Source organism: Scardinius erythrophthalmus (assembly GCF_964197995.2).
Source record: "Scardinius erythrophthalmus genome assembly, chromosome: 15".
Classification (NCBI taxonomy): Eukaryota; Metazoa; Chordata; class Actinopteri; order Cypriniformes; family Leuciscidae; genus Scardinius; species Scardinius erythrophthalmus.
This window is the reverse complement of record NC_138235.1, coordinates 5,772,436-5,794,373: the sequence shown is the minus strand read 5'-3', so window position 1 is coordinate 5,794,373 and position 21,938 is coordinate 5,772,436.

Genomic DNA, 21,938 nt, shown 5'->3' with positions numbered 1-21,938 from the left:
GCTCTAAACGGTTGCTAGGGTGTGAAATCAGTTACCATGGTGATAGTTACAGACAGTTTCCCAACCAAAACAAAAGAGCCAACCCCCATCTCTATGTGATGTTCTGATGCAGAGACATGGGTCATGATAAACGGTTGCTAGGGTCCTCTGTTTGGTTGCCAGGGAGTGACTTGGCAGGTGCCAATGATGAAACTCCAAAGGCTGATTGTCAGCATAAATGATTTAAACCAACTCCCATGCCTCTGTGACATTCAGAATGGAAGATATCCCTCTTTGGAATTTGGTTGCTAGGGTCCTCTGTTTGGTTGCAAGGGAGTGACTTGGCAGGTGCCAATCATAAAACTCCAAAGGCTGCTTGTCATAATGAATGATATAAACCAACTCCCATGCCTGTGTGACTTTCAGAATGGAAGATATCCCTCTTTGGATTTTGGTTACTAGGGTACTCTGTTTGGTTGCTATGGAGTTACTTGGCAGCTGCCAATGATGAAATTCCAAAGGTTTCTTGTCAGTATGAATGATATAAACCAACTCCCATGCCTCTGTGACATTCAGAATGGAAGAGATCCCTGTTTGGATTTTGGTTGCTAGGGTACTCTGTTTGGTTGTTATGGAGTTGCTTGGCAGCTGCCAATCATGAAACACCAAAGGCTTCTTGTCAGTATGAATGACATAAACCAACTCCCATGCCTCTGTGACATTCAGAATGGAAGATATCCCTCTTTGAATTTTGGTTGCTAGGGTAATCTGTTTGGTTGCTATGGAGTTGCTTGACAGCTGCCATTGATGAAACTGCAACGGCTTTTTGTTACTATGAAGGATATAAACCAACTCCCATGCCTCTGTGACATTCAGACTGGAAGATATCCCTCTTTGGATTTTGGTTGCTAGGGTACTATGATTGGTTGCTAGGGAGTGGCTTGGCAGCTGCCAATCATGAAACTCCAAAGGCTTCTTGTCAATATTGAATTATATAAACCTTCCCCCATCTCTATACGATGCTCTGATACAGAGATATAGGCCTTGCTAAATAGTTGCTAGGGTACTCTGTTTGGTTGCTATGGAGTGGCTTGGCAGCTGCTAATGATGAACTCCAAAGGCTGCTTTTCAGTATGAATGACATAAACAAACTCCCATGCCTCTGTGACATTCAGAATGGAAGATATCCCTCTTTGAATTTTGGTTGCTAGGGTAATCTGTTTGGTTGCTATGGAGTTGCTTGACAGCTGCCATTGATGAAACTGCAAAGGCTTTTTGTTACTATGAATGATATAAACCAACTTCCATGCCTCTGTGACATTCAGAATAGAAGATATCCCTCTAGGATTTTGGTTGCTAAGGTGCTCGACAATGGTTGCTAGGGAGGGGCTAGGAAGTGTTGAGGTGATTCATGATTGGCCATTTGATGCCCTGAGTGAAACGAGACCACCTTGGTGTTTCTATGATCTACTAGAGCGTTTCTAGACGTTGCTAGGGTGTTCAGGATGGTTGCTAAGGTATTTTTGGTAGTTGCTATTTTGTTACTAGGTGGTTGGTAGTTGTCAAAGATGGTTACTATGGAGTTTTTATAGAGTTATTAAAATCTTTAATAACGAGTGCCTTCAGTACGGCACTCGGCCTGCGGCCTCGTGCCTATGGCTGAATAGGCACAAGCATGGAGCAATATCGCAAGGCCACGAGTGTAATATTGCGTTAAAAAATACAAAAAAATGTAAAAAAAAATTTTTTTTGGTTTAGGGTGGTTGCTAGGGAGCTCTTAGTGGTTGCTAGGGTGCTAAAACTGGTTGCTAGGGTGTGGCTATGAAGATTTTAGGCCATTACTTATTGGCTGCTTGATAATATAAATCCTCTGAGGGAGAGAGAGAGGGAGAGACGCAGGGCTGTCAGGCCCTTTGGAGTGGTGTGTGTGTGAAAACGTCGGTTGGGATTCAAATATTTTTAGAATGCCCAATGTAAAGTCAATGGGGACTTTTTTGGCCGCTTTTTCGTCCGCTGTGCGAACATCGTACACCCGATCGCTTAGAAAAGTCATAGCACACCTCTCCTCAATGAGCCGGTCGATTTGACACTTTACTCAGGGGTCTGTGACAAACGGTGCGGGGCGCATTACGCGCCAAACTTTGTCCAGAATAATAATAATAATAATAATAATAATAACTAGAATGTACATTTCCTGAAGAAAATGTGAAGTGGTGCTTGCAGTGGCAAAACTCTCCACTCGGTTGCTAGGGTGTTGTACATGATTGCATTCGAGCCAACAACCATGTCTGTACGATGTTGTGGAGCTGAAATATGGCTTCTATATGTTGCAATATGGTTGCTAGGTGGTTCTAAATGGTTGCTAGGGTGTGAATACACAGTTACCATGGTGATATTTACAGACTGTTTCCCAACCGAAACAAAAGAGCCAACCCCCATCTCTATACGATGTTCTGATGCAGAGACATGGGTCTTGATAAACGGTTGCTAGGGTACTCTGTTTGGTTGCTATGGAGTTGCTTGTCAGCTGCCAATGGTGAAACTGCAAAGGCTTCTTGTCACTATGAATTATATAAACCAACTCCCATGCCTCTGTGACATTCAGACTGGAAGATATCCCTCTTTGGATTTTGGTTGCTAGGGTACTCTGGTTGCTAGGGAGTTGCTTGGCAGCTGCTAATGATGAAACTGCAAAGGCTTCTTGTCAGTATGAATGATATAAACCAACTCCCATCTCTATACGATGTTCTGATGCAGAGATATAGGTCTTGCTAAACGGTTGCTAGGGTACTCTGTTTGGTTGCTAGGGAGTGGCTTGGCTGCTGCCAATGATGAAACTGCAAAGGCTTCGTGACAGTATGAATGATATAAACCAACTCTCATTTCTCTGTGACATTCAGAATGACAGATATCCCTCTTTGGATTTTGGTTGCTAGGGTACTCTGTTTGGTTGCTATGGAGTGGCTTGGCAGATGCCAATGATGAAACTGCAAAGGCTTCTTGTCACTATGAATGATATAAACCAACTCCCATGCCTCTGTGACATTCAGACTGGAAGATATCCCTCTTTGGATTTTGGTTGCTAGGGTACTCTGTTTGGTTGCTAGGGAGTGGCTTGGCAGCTGCTAATGATGAAATTGCAAAGGCTTCTTGTCAGTATGAATGATATAAACCAACTCCCATCTCTATACGATGTTCTGATGCAGAGATATACATTTTGCTAAACGGTTGCTAGGGTACTCTATTTGGTTGCTAGCGAGTGGCTTGTCAGCTGCCAATCATGAAACTCCAAAGGCTTCTTGTCACTATGAATGATATAAACCAACTCCCATGCCTCTGTGACATTCAGAATGGAAGATATGCCTCTTTGGATTTTGGTTGCTAGGGTACTCTGTTTGGTTGCTAGGGAGTGGCTTGTCAGCTGTCAATGATGAAATTCCAAAGGCTTCTTGTCAGTATGAATTATATAATCCAACTCCCATGCCTCTGTGACATTCAGAATGGAAGATATGCCTCTTTGGATATTGGTTGCTAGGGTACTCTGTTTGGTTGCTATGGAGTTACTTGGCAGCTGCCAATGATGCAATTCCAAAGGCTTCTTGTCACTATGAATGATATAAACCAACTCCCATGCCTCTGTGACATTCAGAATGGAAGATATCCCTCTTTGTATTTTGGTTGCTAGGGTACTCTGTTTGGTTGCTAGGGAGTGTCTTGGCAGCTGTCAATCATGAAACTCAAAGGCTGCTTGTCAATATGAATGATATAAACCAACTCCCATGCCACTGTGACATTCAGAATGGAAGATATCCCTCTTTGTATTTTGGTTGCTAGGGTACTCTGTTTGCTTGCTAGGGAGTGGCTTGTCAGCTGCCAATCATGAAACTCCAAAGGCTGCTTGTCAGTATGAATGATATAAACCAACTCCCATGCCTCTGCGACATTCAGAATGGAAGATATCCCTCTTTGGATTTTGGTTACTAGGGTAGTCTATTTGGTTGCTATGGAGTGGCTTGGCAGGTGCGAATCATGAAACTCCAAAGGCTGCTTGTCAGTATGAATGATATAAACCAACTCCCATACCTGTGTGACATTCAGAATGGAAGATATCCCTCTTTGGATTTTGGTTGCTAGGGTAATCTGTTTGGTTGCTATGGAGTTGCTTTGCAGCTACCAATGATGAAACTGCAAACTGTTCTCGTCAGTATGAATGATATAAACCAACTCCCATGCCTCTGTGACATTCAGAATGGAAGATATGCCTCTTTGTATTTTGGTTGCTAGGGTACTCTGTTGGTTGCTAGGGAGTGGCTTGGCAGCTGCCAATCATGAAACTCCAAAGGCTGCTTGTCAGTATGAATGATATAAACCAACTCCCATCTCTATACGATGTTCTGATACAGAGATATTCGTTTTGCTAAACGGTTGCTAGGGTACTCTGTTTGGTTGCTAGGGAGTGGCTTGGCAGTTGCCAATGATGAAACTGCAAAGGCTTCTTGTCACTATGATTGATATAAACCAACTCTCATTTCTCTGTGACATTCAGAATGGAGGATATCCCTCTTTGGATTTTGGTTGCTAAGGTGCTCGACAATGGTTGCTAGGGAGGGGCTTGGAAGTGTTGAGGTGATTCATGATTGGCTGTTTACTGCCCCGAGTCAAATGAGACCACCCCCATGTTTCTATGACAATTCAGTCTGGAGATATCTCTTTGAACTCTTTCAATGGAAGTCTATATAACTTGTTGCTAAGGGGCTCTAAATGGTTGCTAGGGCGTGGCTTGATAGCTTCACAATGATCCTGAGAGACTGATTGGTCGTCTGAGTAAAATGAGCCCTCCCCCTTGTCTCTATGACACTGTGATCCAGAGCTACGTTCAATACAAAGTCCCTATGCAATTTACCATAGTAGGAAAAGCATGTGTGTTTCACGGGACGTTCCTTCCCCATAGTAAGTCAATGGGGCAACTTTGGGCATCTCCTGCCCCCCAGGGGTGCAACTTTTACCCCATTGTGAGGTATGTTCTTACAGAGCCTGTCAGCCTCTTCAAATGTGGCAAATCACACATTTCTGCGAAATCCTCGCTCAGAGCTACGTGTGGTCAAAGTTCGTTGCAATGTTAAGTCAATGGGACTTTTTTGGGCGCTTTTTCGCCCCTGGGGCGAACACCGCACCCCCGATCGCTTATAAAAGTCATAGCACACCTCTCCTTAATGAGCCGGTCGATTTGACACCTCATTCATGGGTCTGAGACCAACGGTGCGGGGCGAGTTACGCGCCAAACTTTGTCCAGAATAATAATAATAATAATAATAATAAGAATAATAAGTATGAGCAATAACAATAGTGATGCCTTGCTTTCAGCAAGCACCACTAATAATAATAAGAATAATAAGTATGAGCAATAACAATAGTGATGCCTTGCTTTCAGCAAGCACCACTAATAATAATAAGTATGAGCAATAACAATAGTGATGCCTTGCTTTCAGCAAGCACCACTAATAATAAGAATAATAAGTATGAGCAATAACATCTCTTTATGATGTTCTGATGCAGAGATATAGGTCTTGCAAAATGGTTGCTAGGGTACTCTGTTTGGTTGCTAGGGAGTGGCTTGGCAGCTGCCAATCATGAAACTCCAAAGGCTGCTTGTCAGTATGTATGATATAAACCAACTCCCATGCCTCTGTGACATTCAGAATAGAAGATATCCCTCTTTGGATTGTTGTTGCTAAGGTGCTCGACAATGGTTGCTAGGGAGGGGCTAGGAAGTGTTGAGGTGATTTATGATTGGCCGTTTGCTGCCCTGAGTCAAACTTGTGTTAACCCCATCTCTTTATGATGTTCTGATGCAGAGATATAGGTCTTGCAAAATGGTTGCTAGGGTACTCTGTTTGGTTGCTAGGGAGTGGCTTGGCAGCTGCCAATCATGAAACTCCAAAGGCTGCTTGTCAGTATGTATGATATAAACCAACTCCCATGCCTCTGTGACATTCAGAATAGAAGATATCTCTCTATGAATTTTGGTTGCTAAGGTGCTCGACAATGTCACTATGGAGGGAGGGGCTAGGAAGTGTTGAGGTGATTCATGATTGGCTGTTTGCTGCCCCGAGTCAAATGAGACCACCCCCATGTTTCTATGACAATTCAGTCCTGAGATATCCCTTTGATCTCTTTCAATGGAAGTCTATGGGACTTGTTGCTAAGGTGCTCTAAATGGTTGCTAGGGCGTGGCTTGATAGCTTCACAATGATCCTGAGAGACTGATTGGTCATCTGAGTAAGATGAGCCCTCCCCCTTGTCTCTATGACACTGTGATCCAGAGCTACGTTCATTACAAAATCCCTATGCAATTTACCATAGTAGGAAAAGCATGTGTGTTTCACGGGACATTCCTTCCCCATAGTAAGTCAATGGGACAACTTTGGGACGCTCCTGCCCCCCAGGGGTGCAACTTTTACCCCATTGTGAGGTATGTTCTTACAGAGCCTGTCAGCCTCTTCAAATGTGGCAAATCACACGTTTCTGCAAAATCCTCGCTCAGAGCTATGAGTGCTCAAAGTTCGTCGCAATGTTAAGTCAATGGAACTTTTTGGGGCGCTTTTTTCGCCCCTGGGGCGAACACCGCACCCCCGATCGCTTGTAAAAGTCATAGCACACCTCTCCTCAATAAGCCGGTCGATTTGACACCTCATTCATGGGTCTGTGACAAACGGTGCGGGGCGAGTTACGCGCCAAACTTTTGTCCAGAACAATAAGAAGAAGAAGAAGAAGAACTAGAATGTACATTTCCTGAAGAAAATGTGAAGTGGTGCTTGCAGTGGCAAAACTCTCCACTTGGTTGCTAGGGTGTTGTACATGATTGCATTCGAGCCAACAACCATGTCTGTACAATGTTGTGGAGCTGAAATATGGCTTCTATATGTTGCAATATGGTTGCTAGGTGGCTCTAAACGGTTGCTAGGGTGTGAAATCAGTTACCATGGTGATAGTTACAGACAGTTTCCCAACCAAAACAAAAGAGCCAACCCCCATCTCTATGTGATGTTCTGATGCAGAGACATGGGTCATGATAAACGGTTGCTAGGGTCCTCTGTTTGGTTGCCAGGGAGTGACTTGGCAGGTGCCAATGATGAAACTCCAAAGGCTGATTGTCAGTATAAATGATTTAAACCAACTCCCATGCCTCTGTGACATTCAGAATGGAAGATATCCCTCTTTGGAATTTGGTTGCTAGGGTCCTCTGTTTGGTTGCAAGGGAGTGACTTGGCAGGTGCCAATCATAAAACTCCAAAGGCTGCTTGTCATTATGAATGATATAAACCAACTCCCATGCCTGTGTGACTTTCAGAATGGAAGATATCCCTCTTTGGATTTTGGTTACTAGGGTACTCTGTTTGGTTGCTATGGAGTTACTTGGCAGCTGCCAATGATGAAATTCCAAAGGTTTCTTGTCAGTATGAATGATATAAACCAACTCCCATGCCTCTGTGACATTCAGAATGGAAGAGATCCCTGTTTGGATTTTGGTTGCTAGGGTACTCTGTTTGGTTGTTATGGAGTTGCTTGGCAGCTGCCAATCATGAAACACCAAAGGCTTCTTGTCAGTATGAATGACATAAACCAACTCCCATGCCTCTGTGACATTCAGAATGGAAGATATCCCTCTTTGAATTTTGGTTGCTAGGGTAATCTGTTTGGTTGCTATGGAGTTGCTTGACAGCTGCCATTGATGAAACTGCAACGGCTTTTTGTTACTATGAAGGATATAAACCAACTCCCATGCCTCTGTGACATTCAGACTGGAAGATATCCCTCTTTGGATTTTGGTTGCTAGGGTACTATGATTGGTTGCTAGGGAGTGGCTTGGCAGCTGCCAATCATGAAACTCCAAAGGCTTCTTGTCAATATTGAATTATATAAACCTTCCCCCATCTCTATACGATGCTCTGATACAGAGATATAGGTCTTGCTAAATAGTTGCTAGGGTACTCTGTTTGGTTGCTATGGAGTGGCTTGGCAGCTGCTAATGATGAACTCCAAAGGCTGCTTTTCAGTATGAATGACATAAACAAACTCCCATGCCTCTGTGACATTCAGAATGGAAGATATCCCTCTTTGAATTTTGGTTGCTAGGGTAATCTGTTTGGTTGCTATGGAGTTGCTTGACAGCTGCCATTGATGAAACTGCAAAGGCTTTTTGTTACTATGAATGATATAAACCAACTTCCATGCCTCTGTGACATTCAGAATAGAAGATATCCCTCTAGGATTTTGGTTGCTAAGGTGCTCGACAATGGTTGCTAGGGAGGGGCTAGGAAGTGTTGAGGTGATTCATGATTGGCCATTTGATGCCCTGAGTGAAACGAGACCACCTTGGTGTTTCTATGATCTACTAGAGCGTTTCTAGACGTTGCTAGGGTGTTCAGGATGGTTGCTAAGGTATTTTTGGTAGTTGCTATTTTGTTACTAGGTGGTTGGTAGTTGTCAAAGATGGTTACTATGGAGTTTTTATAGAGTTATTAAAATCTTTAATAACGAGTGCCTTCAGTACGGCACTCGGCCTGCGGCCTCGTGCCTATTGCTGAATAGGCACAAGCATGGAGCAATATCGCAAGGCCACGAGTGTAATATTGCGATAAAAAATACAAAAAAATGTACAAAAAATTTTTTTTTGGTTTAGGGTGGTTGCTAGGGAGCTCTTAGTGGTTGCTAGGGTGCTATAACTGGTTGCTAGGGTGTGGCTATGAAGATTTAAGGAAATTACTTATTGGCTGCTTGATAATATAAATCCTCTGAGGGAGAGAGAGAGGGAGAGACGCAGGGCTGTCAGGCCCTTTGGAGTGGTGTGTGTGTGAAAACGTCGGTTGGGATTCAAATATTTTTAGAATGCCCAATGTAAAGTCAATGGGGACTTTTTTGGCCGCTTTTTCGTCCGCTGTGCGAACATCGTACACCCGATCGCTTAGAAAAGTCATAGCACACCTCTCCTCAATGAGGCGGTCGATTTGACACTTCACTCAGGGGTCTGTGACAAACGGTGCGGGGCGAGTTTCGCGCCAAACTTTGTCCAGAATAATAATAATAAGAATAATAAGTATGAGCAATAACAATAGTGATGCTTTTAAAAAAGCACCACTAACTAGAATGTACATTTCCTGAAGAAAATGTGAAGTGGTGCTTGCAGTGGCAAAACTCGCCACTCGGGTGCTAGGGTGCGGTTAGCTAGATTTTAGCAAGATGATAACAAAATTAACATCATGCTAGCATGATAAGCATGTGACTAACATAATGCTAGTACCATGTTAGCATGATTAGCATATTGCTAGCATGATTATTATGTTGCTAGGAAGGTGGTTGCTAGGGCGTTGCTAGGCAGTTACTAGGGTATTCTGAGTAGTTGCTACGATGTTGCTAGGCAGTTGCTAGGGTATTCTGGGTGGTTGCTATGGTGTTGCTAGGCGGTTGCTAGGGTATTCTTGGTGGTTGCTATGGTGTTGCTAGGTGGTTGCTAGGGTATTCTTGGTGGTTGCTAGGGTGTTGCTAGGCAGTTGCTAGGATATTCTGGGTGGTTGCTATGGTGTTGCTAGGCGGTTGCTAGGGTATTCTGGGTGGTTGCTAGGCAGTTGCTAGGGTATTCTGGGTGGTTGCTAAGGCGTTGCTAGGCAGTTGCTAGGGTGTTCTGGGTGGTTGCTATGGTGTTGCTAGGCGGTTGCTAGGGTGTTCTGGGTGGTTGCTAGGCGGTTGCTAGGGTATTCTTGGTGGTTGCTATGGTGTTGCTAGGTGGTTGCTAGGGTATTCTTAGTGGTTGCTAGGGCGTTGCTAGGCAGTTGCTAGGGTATTCTGGGTGGTTGCTATGGTGTTCCTAGGTGGTTGCTAGGGTATTCTGGGTGGTTGCTAGGGCGTTGCTAGGCAGTTGCTAGGGTGTTCTGGGTGGTTGCTATGGTGTTGCTAGGCAGTTGCTAGGGTATTCTGGGTGGTTGCTATGATGTTGCTAGGCGGTTGCTAGGGTATTCTGGGTGGTTGCTAGGCGGTTGCTAGGGTATTCTTGGTGGTTGCTAGGGTGTTGCTAGGCAGTTGCTAGGGTATTCTGGGTGGTTGCTATGGTGTTCCTAGTTGGTTGCTAGGGTATTCTGGGTGGTTGCTAGGGAGTTGTTAGGCAGTTGCTAGGGTGTTCAGGGCGGTTGCTAAGGTATTATGGGTGGTTACTATGGTGTTACTAAGTGGTTTGTAGTTGTCACAGATGATTACTATTGGAGTTCTTAGAATTTTCTTGGCATGATTTAGCACTTACCTAATCGCTATTAGCATGTAGCTATTCACAGCTAGCATGTGTAGCATGTTGGAATTCCTCTTTGCTAGCATGAGTCAAAAGAGCCAACCCCCATCTCTATATGATGTTCTGATGCAGAGAAATAGGTCTTGCAAAATGGTTGCTAAGGTACTTTGTTTGGTTGCTAGGGAGTGGCTTGGCAGCTGCCAATCATGAAACTCCAAAGGCTGCTTGTCAGTATGAATGATATAAACCAACTCCCATTCCTCTGTGACATTCAGAATGAAAGATATCCCTCTATGAATTTTGGTTGCTAAGGTGCTCTGTTTTGTTGCTATGGAGTTACTTGGCAGCTGCCAATGATGCAATTCCGAAGGCTTCTTGTCACTATGAATGATATAAACCAACTCCCATGCCTCTGTGACATTCAGAATGGAAGATATCCCTCTTTGGATTTTGGTTGCTAGGGTACTCTGTTTGGTTACTATGGAGTGGCTTGTCAGCTCCCAATCATGAAACTCCAAAGGCTTCTTTTCACTATGAACGATATAAACCAACTCCCATGCCTCTGTGACATTCAGAATGGAAGATATCCCTCTTTGGATTTTGGTTGCTAGGGTACTCTGTTTGGTTGCTAGGGAGTGTCTTGGTAGCTCCCAATCATGAAACTCCAAAGGCTTCTTGTCACTATGAATGATATAAACCAACTCCCATGCCTCTGCGACATTCAGAATGGAAGATATCCCTCTTTGGATTTTGGTTGCTAAGGTGCTCGACAATGGTTGCTAGGGAGGGGCTTGGAAGTGTTTAGGTGATTCATGATTGGCTGTTTGCTGCCCTGAGTCAAATGAGACCACCCCCATGTTTCTATGACAATTCAGTCCGGAGATATCTCTTTGAACTCTTTCAATGGAAGTCTATGGAACTTGTTGCTAAGGGGCTCTAAATGGTTGCTAGGGCGTGGCTTGATAGCTTCACAATGATCCTGAGAGACTGATTGGTCATCTGAGTAAAATGAGCCCTCCCCCTTGTCTCTATGACACTGTGATCCAGAGCTACGTTCAATACAAAGTCCCTATGCAATTTACCATAGTAGGAAAAGCATGTGTGTTTCATGGGACGTTCCTTCCCCATAGTAAGTCAATGGGGAAAATTTGGGCATCTCCTGCCCCCCAGGGGTGCTACTTTTACCCCATTGTGAGGTACGTTCTTACAGAGCCTGTCAGCCTCTTCAAATGTGGCAAATTACATGTTTCTGCGACATCCTCGCTCAGAGCTATGACTCGTCAAAGTTTTTTGCAATGTTAAGTCTATGCGTTTTTTTCGGCCCGTTTTTCACCCCTGGGGCGAACACCGTACCCCCGATCGCTTATAAAAGTCATAGCACACCTCTCCTCAATAAGCCGGTCGATTTGACACCTCATTCACGGGTCTGTGACAAACGGTGCGGGACGAGTTACGCGCCGAAAAAAAAGTGGAATAAAAATAATAATAATAAGTATGGAGGATAACAATAGTGATGCCTTGCTTTCAGCAAGCACCACTAATAAGTATGAGCAATAACAATAGTGATGCCTTGCTTTCAGCAAGCACCACTAATAATAACTAGAATGTACATTTCCTGAAGAAAATGTGAAATGGTGCTTGCAGTGGCAAAACTCTCCACTCGGTTGCTAGGGTGTTGTACATGGTTGCATACGAGCCAACAACCATGTCTGTACGATGTTGTGGAGCTGAAATATAGCTTCTATATGTTGCAATATGGTTTATATGTGGCTCTAAATGGTTGCTAGGGCGTTGCTTGGCGGTTGCTAGGGTGTTCTGGGTGGTTGCTAGGCAGTTGCTAGGGTATTCTTGGTGGTTGCTATGGTGTTGCTAGGCGGTTGCTAGGGTATTCTGGGTGGTTGCTAGGCGGTTGCTAGGGTATTCTTGGTGGTTGCTAGGGCGTTGCTAGGGCGTTGCTAGGTGGTTGCTAGGCTGTTCTGGGTGGTTGCTATGGTGTTGCTAGGCAGTTGCTAGGGTATTCTTGGTGGTTGCTATGGTGTTACTAGGCGGTTGCTAGGGTATTCTGGGTGGTTGCTAGGCGGTTGCTAGGGTATTCTGGGTGGTTGCTAGGGCGTTGCTAGGTGTTTGCTAGGCTGTTCTGGGTGGTTGCTATGGTGTTGCTAGGTGGTTGCTAGGTGGTGGTCTGTACGATGTTGTGGAGCTGAAATATAGCTTCTATATGTTGCAATATGGTTTATATGTGGCTCTAAATGGTTGCTAGGGCGTTGCTTGGCGGTTGCTAGGGTGTTCTGGGTGGTTGCTAGGCAGTTGCTAGGGTATTCTTGGTGGTTGCTATGGTGTTGCTAGGCGGTTGCTAGGGTATTCTGGGTGGTTGCTAGGCGGTTGCTAGGGTATTCTTGGTGGTTGCTAGGGCGTTGCCAGGGCGTTGCTAGGTGGTTGCTAGGCTGTTCTGGGTGGTTGCTATGGTGTTGCTAGGCAGTTGCTAGGGTATTCTTGGTGGTTGCTATGGTGTTACTAGGCGGTTGCTAGGGTATTCTGGGTGGTTGCTAGGCGGTTGCTAGGGTATTCTGGGTGGTTGCTAGGGCGTTGCTAGGTGTTTGCTAGGCTGTTCTGGGTGGTTGCTATGGTGTTGCTAGGTGGTTGCTAGGGTGTTCTGGGTGGTTGCTATGGTGTTGCTAGGCGGTTGCTAGGGTATTCTGGGTGGTTGCTAGGCAGTTGCTAGGGTATTCTGGGTGGTTGCTATGGTGTTGCTAGGCGGTTGCTAGGGTATTCTGGGTGGTTGCTAGGGCGTTGCTAGGCAGTTGCAATGGTATTTTGGGTGGATGCTAGGGCGTTGCTAGGCAGTTGCTAGGGTGTTCTGGGTGGTTGCTAGGCAGTTGCTAGGTGTTCTGGGGGGTTGCTACGGTATTTTTGATGGTTACTAGAGCGTTTCTAGACGTTGCTAGGGTGTTCAGGATGGTTGCTAAGGTATTTGTTTTTTTGCTATGGTGTTACTAGGTGGTTGGTAGTTGTCAAAGATGGTTACTATGGAGTTTTTATAGAGTTATTAAAATCTTTAATAACGAGTGCCTTCAGTACGGCACTCGGCCTACGGCCTCGTGCCTATGGCTGAATAAGCACAAGCATGGAGCAATATCGCAAGGCCACAAGTGTAATATTGCGTTAAAAAATACAAAAAAATTAAAAAACTATTTTTTTTTGGTTTAGGGTGGTTGCTAGGGAGCTCTTAGTGGTTGCTAGGGTGCTGAAACTGGTTGCTAGGGTGTAGCTATGAAGATTTTAGGCCATTACTTATTGGCTGCTTGATAATATAAATCCTCTGAGGGAGAGAGAGAGGGAGAGATGCAGGGGTGTCAGGCCCTTTGGAGTCTGTGTGTGTGAAAACGGCAGTTGGGATTCAAATATTTTTAGAACTCCCAATGTAAAGTCAATGGGGACTTTTTTGGCCGCTTTTTCGTCCGCTGTGCGAACATCGTACACCCGATCGCTTAGAAAAGTCATAGCACACCTCTCCTCAATGAGCCGTTCGATTTGACACCTCACTCAAGAGCCTGTGACAAACGGTGCGGGGCGCATTACGCGCCAAACTTTTGTCCAGAATAATAATAATAAGAAGAATAATAAGTATGCAAGAGAACACTAATGATGCCTTGCTTTCAGCAAGCACCATTAATAATAAGTATGCAAGAGAACACTAATGATGCCTTGCTTTCAGCAAGCACCATTAATAATAACTAGAATGTACATTTCCTGAAGAAAATGTGAAGTGGTGCTTGCAGTGGCAAAACTCTCCACTTGGTTGCTAGGGTGTTGTACATGATTGCATTCGAGCCAACAACCATGTATGTACAATGTTGTGGAGCTGAAATATGGCTTCTATATGTTGCAATATGGTTGCTAGGTGGCTCTAAATGGTTGCTAGGGTGTGAAATCAGTTACCATGGTGATAGTTACAGACAGTTTCCCAACCAAAACAAAAGAGCCAACCCCCATCTCTATGTGATGTTCTAATGCAGAGACATGGGTCATGATAAACGGTTGCTAGGGTCCTCTGTTTGGTTGCCAGGGAGTGACTTGGCAGGTGCCAATGATGAAACTCCAAAGGCTGATTGTCAGTATAAATGATTTAAACCAACTCCCATGCCTCTGTGACATTCAGAATGGAAGATATCCCTCTTTGGAATTTGGTTGCTAGGGTCCTGTGTTTGGTTGCAAGGGAGTGACTTGGCAGGTGCCAATCATAAAACTCCAAAGGCTGCTTGTCATTATGAATGATATAAACCAACTCCCATGCCTGTGTGACTTTCAGAATGGAAGATATCCCTCTTTGGATTTTGGTTACTAGGGTACTCTGTTTGGTTGCTATGGAGTTACTTGGCAGCTGCCAATGATGAAATTCCAAAGGTTTCTTGTCAGTATGAATGATATAAACCAACTCCCATGCCTCTGTGACATTCAGAATGGAAGAGATCCCTCTTTGGATTTTGGTTGCTAGGGTACTCTGTTTGGTTGTTATGGAGTTGCTTGGCAGCTGCCAATCATGAAACACCAAAGGCTTCTTGTCAGTATGAATGACATAAACCAACTCCCATGCCTCTGTGACATTCAGAATGGAAGATATCCCTCTTTGAATTTTGGTTGCTAGGGTAATCTGTTTGGTTGCTATGGAGTTGCTTGACAGCTGCCATGGATGAAACTGCAACGGCTTTTTGTTACTATGAATGATATAAACCAACTCCCATGCCTCTGTGACATTCAGACTGGAAGATATCCCTCTTTGGATTTTGGTTGCTAGGGTACTATGATTGGTTGCTAGGGAGTGGCTTGGCAGCTGCCAATCATGAAACTCCAAAGGCTTCTTGTCAATATTGAATTATATAAACCTTCCCCCATCTCTATACGATGCTCTGATACAGAGATATAGGTCTTGCTAAATAGTTGCTAGGGTACTCTGTTTGGTTGCTATGGAGTGGCTTGGCAGCTGCTAATGATGAACTCCAAAGGCTGCTTTTCAGTATGAATGACATAAACAAACTCCCATGCCTCTGTGACATTCAGAATGGAAGATATCCCTCTTTGAATTTTGGTTGCTAGGGTAATCTGTTTGGTTGGTATGGAGTTGCTTGACAGCTGCCATTGATGAAACTGCAAAGGCTTTTTGTTACTATGAATGATATAAACCAACTTCCATGCCTCTGTGACATTCAGAATAGAAGATATCCATCTAGGATTTTGGTTGCTAAGGTGCTCGACAATGGTTGCTAGGGAGGGGCTAGGAAGTGTTGAGGTGATTCATGATTGGCCATTTGATGCCCTGAGTGAAACGAGACCACCTTGGTGTTTCTATAATCTACTAGAGCGTTTCTAGACGTTGCTAGGGTATTCAGGATGGTTGCTAAGGTATTTTTGGTAGTTGCTATTTTGTTACTAGGTGGTTGGTAGTTGTCAAAGATGGTTACTATGGAGTTTTTATAGAGTTATTAAAATCTTTAATAACGAGTGCCTTCAGTACGGCACTCGGCCTGCGGCCTCGTGCCTATGGCTGAATAGGCACAAGCATGGAGCAATATCGCAAGGCCACGAGTGTAATATTGTGTTAAAAAATAAAAAAAAAATGTAAAAAAAATTTTTTTTTGGTTTAGGGTGGTTGCTAGGGAGCTCTTAGTGGTTGCTAGGGTGCTAAAACTGGTTGCTAGGGTGTGGCTATGAAGATTTTAGGCCATTACTTATTGGCTGCTTGATAATATAATCCTCTGAGGGAGAGAGAGAGGGAGAGACGCAGGGGTGTCAGGCCCTTTGGAGTCTGTGTGTGTGAAAACGTCGGTTGGGATTCAAATATTTTTAGAATGCCCAATGTAAAGTCAATGGGGACTTTTTTGGCTGCTTTTTCGTCCGCTGTGCGAACATCGTACACCCGATCGCTTAGAAAAGTCATAGCACACCTCTCCTCAATGAGCCGGTCGATTTGACACTTCACTCAGGGGTCTGTGACAAACGGTGCGTGGCGCATTACGCGCCAAACTTTTGTCCAGAATAATAAAAAGAAAAACTAGAATGTACATTTCCTGAAGAAAATGTGAAGTGGTGCTTGCAGTGGCAAAACTCTCCACTTGGTTGCTAGGGTGTTGTACATGATTGCATTCGAGCCAACAACCATGTCTGTACAATGTTGTGGAGCTGAAATATGGCTTCTATATGTTGCAATATGGTTGCTAGGTGGCTCTAAACGGTTGCTAGGGTGTGAAATCAGTTACCATGGTGATAGTTACAGACAGTTTCCCAACCAAAACAAAAGAGCCAACCCCCATCTCTATGTGATGTTCTGATGCAGAGACATGGGTCATGATAAACGGTTGCTAGGGTCCTCTGTTTGGTTGCCAGGGAGTGACTTGGCAGGTGCCAATGATGAAACTCCAAAGGCTGATTGTCAGCATAAATGATTTAAACCAACTCCCATGCCTCTGTGACATTCAGAATGGAAGATATCCCTCTTTGGAATTTGGTTGCTAGGGTCCTCTGTTTGGTTGCAAGGGAGTGACTTGGCAGGTGCCAATCATAAAACTCCAAAGGCTGCTTGTCATAATGAATGATATAAACCAACTCCCATGCCTGTGTGACTTTCAGAATGGAAGATATCCCTCTTTGGATTTTGGTTACTAGGGTACTCTGTTTGGTTGCTATGGAGTTACTTGGCAGCTGCCAATGATGAAATTCCAAAGGTTTCTTGTCAGTATGAATGATATAAACCAACTCCCATGCCTCTGTGACATTCAGAATGGAAGAGATCCCTGTTTGGATTTTGGTTGCTAGGGTACTCTGTTTGGTTGTTATGGAGTTGCTTGGCAGCTGCCAATCATGAAACACCAAAGGCTTCTTGTCAGTATGAATGACATAAACCAACTCCCATGCCTCTGTGACATTCAGAATGGAAGATATCCCTCTTTGAATTTTGGTTGCTAGGGTAATCTGTTTGGTTGCTATGGAGTTGCTTGACAGCTGCCATTGATGAAACTGCAACGGCTTTTTGTTACTATGAAGGATATAAACCAACTCCCATGCCTCTGTGACATTCAGACTGGAAGATATCCCTCTTTGGATTTTGGTTGCTAGGGTACTATGATTGGTTGCTAGGGAGTGGCTTGGCAGCTGCCAATCATGAAACTCCAAAGGCTTCTTGTCAATATTGAATTATATAAACCTTCCCCCATCTCTATACGATGCTCTGATACAGAGATATAGGCCTTGCTAAATAGTTGCTAGGGTACTCTGTTTGGTTGCTATGGAGTGGCTTGGCAGCTGCTAATGATGAACTCCAAAGGCTGCTTTTCAGTATGAATGACATAAACAAACTCCCATGCCTCTGTGACATTCAGAATGGAAGATATCCCTCTTTGAATTTTGGTTGCTAGGGTAATCTGTTTGGTTGCTATGGAGTTGCTTGACAGCTGCCATTGATGAAACTGCAAAGGCTTTTTGTTACTATGAATGATATAAACCAACTTCCATGCCTCTGTGACATTCAGAATAGAAGATATCCCTCTAGGATTTTGGTTGCTAAGGTGCTCGACAATGGTTGCTAGGGAGGGGCTAGGAAGTGTTGAGGTGATTCATGATTGGCCATTTGATGCCCTGAGTGAAACGAGACCACCTTGGTGTTTCTATGATCTACTAGAGCGTTTCTAGACGTTGCTAGGGTGTTCAGGATGGTTGCTAAGGTATTTTTGGTAGTTGCTATTTTGTTACTAGGTGGTTGGTAGTTGTCAAAGATGGTTACTATGGAGTTTTTATAGAGTTATTAAAATCTTTAATAACGAGTGCCTTCAGTACGGCACTCGGCCTGCGGCCTCGTGCCTATGGCTGAATAGGCACAAGCATGGAGCAATATCGCAAGGCCACGAGTGTAATATTGCGTTAAAAAATACAAAAAAATGTAAAAAAAAATTTTTTTTGGTTTAGGGTGGTTGCTAGGGAGCTCTTAGTGGTTGCTAGGGTGCTAAAACTGGTTGCTAGGGTGTGGCTATGAAGATTTTAGGCCATTACTTATTGGCTGCTTGATAATATAAATCCTCTGAGGGAGAGAGAGAGGGAGAGACGCAGGGCTGTCAGGCCCTTTGGAGTGGTGTGTGTGTGAAAACGTCGGTTGGGATTCAAATATTTTTAGAATGCCCAATGTAAAGTCAATGGGGACTTTTTTGGCCGCTTTTTCGTCCGCTGTGCGAACATCGTACACCCGATCGCTTAGAAAAGTCATAGCACACCTCTCCTCAATGAGCCGGTCGATTTGACACTTTACTCAGGGGTCTGTGACAAACGGTGCGGGGCGCATTACGCGCCAAACTTTGTCCAGAATAATAATAATAATAATAATAATAATAACTAGAATGTACATTTCCTGAAGAAAATGTGAAGTGGTGCTTGCAGTGGCAAAACTCTCCACTCGGTTGCTAGGGTGTTGTACATGATTGCATTCGAGCCAACAACCATGTCTGTACGATGTTGTGGAGCTGAAATATGGCTTCTATATGTTGCAATATGGTTGCTAGGTGGTTCTAAATGGTTGCTAGGGTGTGAATACACAGTTACCATGGTGATATTTACAGACTGTTTCCCAACCGAAACAAAAGAGCCAACCCCCATCTCTATACGATGTTCTGATGCAGAGACATGGGTCTTGATAAACGGTTGCTAGGGTACTCTGTTTGGTTGCTATGGAGTTGCTTGTCAGCTGCCAATGGTGAAACTGCAAAGGCTTCTTGTCACTATGAATTATATAAACCAACTCCCATGCCTCTGTGACATTCAGACTGGAAGATATCCCTCTTTGGATTTTGGTTGCTAGGGTACTCTGGTTGCTAGGGAGTTGCTTGGCAGCTGCTAATGATGAAACTGCAAAGGCTTCTTGTCAGTATGAATGATATAAACCAACTCCCATCTCTATACGATGTTCTGATGCAGAGATATAGGTCTTGCTAAACGGTTGCTAGGGTACTCTGTTTGGTTGCTAGGGAGTGGCTTGGCTGCTGCCAATGATGAAACTGCAAAGGCTTCGTGACAGTATGAATGATATAAACCAACTCTCATTTCTCTGTGACATTCAGAATGACAGATATCCCTCTTTGGATTTTGGTTGCTAGGGTACTCTGTTTGGTTGCTATGGAGTGGCTTGGCAGATGCCAATGATGAAACTGCAAAGGCTTCTTGTCACTATGAATGATATAAACCAACTCCCATGCCTCTGTGACATTCAGACTGGAAGATATCCCTCTTTGGATTTTGGTTGCTAGGGTACTCTGTTTGGTTGCTAGGGAGTGGCTTGGCAGCTGCTAATGATGAAATTGCAAAGGCTTCTTGTCAGTATGAATGATATAAACCAACTCCCATCTCTATACGATGTTCTGATGCAGAGATATACATTTTGCTAAACGGTTGCTAGGGTACTCTATTTGGTTGCTAGCGAGTGGCTTGTCAGCTGCCAATCATGAAACTCCAAAGGCTTCTTGTCACTATGAATGATATAAACCAACTCCCATGCCTCTGTGACATTCAGAATGGAAGATATGCCTCTTTGGATTTTGGTTGCTAGGGTACTCTGTTTGGTTGCTAGGGAGTGGCTTGTCAGCTGTCAATGATGAAATTCCAAAGGCTTCTTGTCAGTATGAATTATATAATCCAACTCCCATGCCTCTGTGACATTCAGAATGGAAGATATGCCTCTTTGGATATTGGTTGCTAGGGTACTCTGTTTGGTTGCTATGGAGTTACTTGGCAGCTGCCAATGATGCAATTCCAAAGGCTTCTTGTCACTATGAATGATATAAACCAACTCCCATGCCTCTGTGACATTCAGAATGGAAGATATCCCTCTTTGTATTTTGGTTGCTAGGGTACTCTGTTTGGTTGCTAGGGAGTGTCTTGGCAGCTGTCAATCATGAAACTCAAAGGCTGCTTGTCAATATGAATGATATAAACCAACTCCCATGCCACTGTGACATTCAGAATGGAAGATATCCCTCTTTGTATTTTGGTTGCTAGGGTACTCTGTTTGCTTGCTAGGGAGTGGCTTGTCAGCTGCCAATCATGAAACTCCAAAGGCTGCTTGTCAGTATGAATGATATAAACCAACTCCCATGCCTCTGCGACATTCAGAATGGAAGATATCCCTCTTTGGATTTTGGTTACTAGGGTAGTCTATTTGGTTGCTATGGAGTGGCTTGGCAGGTGCGAATCATGAAACTCCAAAGGCTGCTTGTCAGTATGAATGATATAAACCAACTCCCATACCTGTGTGACATTCAGAATGGAAGATATCCCTCTTTGGATTTTGGTTGCTAGGGTAATCTGTTTGGTTGCTATGGAGTTGCTTTGCAGCTACCAATGATGAAACTGCAAACTGTTCTCGTCAGTATGAATGATATAAACCAACTCCCATGCCTCTGTGACATTCAGAATGGAAGATATGCCTCTTTGTATTTTGGTTGCTAGGGTACTCTGTTGGTTGCTAGGGAGTGGCTTGGCAGCTGCCAATCATGAAACTCCAAAGGCTGCTTGTCAGTATGAATGATATAAACCAACTCCCATCTCTATACGATGTTCTGATACAGAGATATTCGTTTTGCTAAACGGTTGCTAGGGTACTCTGTTTGGTTGCTAGGGAGTGGCTTGGCAGTTGCCAATGATGAAACTGCAAAGGCTTCTTGTCACTATGATTGATATAAACCAACTCTCATTTCTCTGTGACATTCAGAATGGAGGATATCCCTCTTTGGATTTTGGTTGCTAAGGTGCTCGACAATGGTTGCTAGGGAGGGGCTTGGAAGTGTTGAGGTGATTCATGATTGGCTGTTTACTGCCCCGAGTCAAATGAGACCACCCCCATGTTTCTATGACAATTCAGTCTGGAGATATCTCTTTGAACTCTTTCAATGGAAGTCTATATAACTTGTTGCTAAGGGGCTCTAAATGGTTGCTAGGGCGTGGCTTGATAGCTTCACAATGATCCTGAGAGACTGATTGGTCGTCTGAGTAAAATGAGCCCTCCCCCTTGTCTCTATGACACTGTGATCCAGAGCTACGTTCAATACAAAGTCCCTATGCAATTTACCATAGTAGGAAAAGCATGTGTGTTTCACGGGACGTTCCTTCCCCATAGTAAGTCAATGGGGCAACTTTGGGCATCTCCTGCCCCCCAGGGGTGCAACTTTTACCCCATTGTGAGGTATGTTCTTACAGAGCCTGTCAGCCTCTTCAAATGTGGCAAATCACACATTTCTGCGAAATCCTCGCTCAGAGCTACGTGTGGTCAAAGTTCGTTGCAATGTTAAGTCAATGGGACTTTTTTGGGCGCTTTTTCGCCCCTGGGGCGAACACCGCACCCCCGATCGCTTATAAAAGTCATAGCACACCTCTCCTTAATGAGCCGGTCGATTTGACACCTCATTCATGGGTCTGAGACCAACGGTGCGGGGCGAGTTACGCGCCAAACTTTGTCCAGAATAATAATAATAATAATAATAACTAGAATGTACATTTCCTGAAGAAAATGTGAAATGGTGCTTGCAGTGGCAAAACTCGCCACTCGGTTGATAGAATGTGGTACATGATTGCATACGAGCCAACAAACATGTCTGTACGATGTTCTGGTGCTGAGATAAGGCTTATTCGTGTTGTTCAGGTGGTTGCT